We start from the raw sequence: 640 nt of genomic DNA, 5'->3' as shown, positions 1-640 counted from the left end.
GGGCCCATCCTGTGGCGGGGAGAACCTCGCAGTCCAGTACAGCGCCGGCCGGTGAGCGGTGCAGTGTGTGGCTTCTTGCTGCTGCGGTGTGTGCTCTTGTGCTGCGTCCCTCTGTGTGCTTCCGTGCTCGCTTGTGTTCGCGTTCGCGTACGACCCCGCCTCCGGTCCTGCTGGCGCGGGGCAGGCACAGCAGGCCGCTCTTTTAGGACTTTTAGGCCTGCTCTGGCGGCGGTGCCAGCTTGGAGGACATACTGCCTGCTAGAGGAGGAGGAAAGGAAAGGACTTTGAAATCCTTAGTGGAAGATCCTGTCGCGGCGGCGTTCGTGCGGACTTGTAGGGCCAGGGGGCGCCGCCGTCGGAAGTGGCATTGGCGCGGTCTACGCCGAGACGCCGCCAGTGCATGAGGCGAAGGAGGCGCGGCGCTGGAGATCGCTGTCGCTCGCTGCCGGCTGCCGGAAGAGAGAGAAAGAGATGATAAAAAGAGGAATAAGGATAATAATGTGTCCTTCTGTAACGGGTTTTGCGCGTAGGTATGTTCCTCCCAGTCCATGTGGCCGAAGCGCGTCCGCCCTTCCAGGGGACCGATGCCGGGTCCGGAAGGGCGCGTTTGGGTTCGGGGATGGGTTCGAACGCTGTGGAT

General features: G+C 62.7%; 1 long non-coding RNA gene across 1 annotated transcript in view; it reads left to right on the top strand.

Moving 5' to 3' along the window:
* The first annotated feature begins 17 nt into the window (after positions 1-17).
* The window catches only part of LOC119585097, a 22,923-nt gene continuing 22,300 nt past the window's right edge, over positions 18-640 (top strand). Inside the window, exon 1 of the long non-coding RNA XR_005229871.1 lies at positions 18-86. This is a non-coding gene — a long non-coding RNA (uncharacterized LOC119585097). The remainder of the gene's footprint in view (positions 87-640) is intronic.

This window comes from Penaeus monodon, chromosome 19 (assembly GCF_015228065.2).
Source record: "Penaeus monodon isolate SGIC_2016 chromosome 19, NSTDA_Pmon_1, whole genome shotgun sequence".
Classification (NCBI taxonomy): domain Eukaryota; kingdom Metazoa; phylum Arthropoda; class Malacostraca; order Decapoda; family Penaeidae; genus Penaeus; species Penaeus monodon.
The sequence above is the reverse complement of the archived record's forward strand: the minus strand, read 5'-3'. Positions and strand labels throughout refer to the sequence as shown.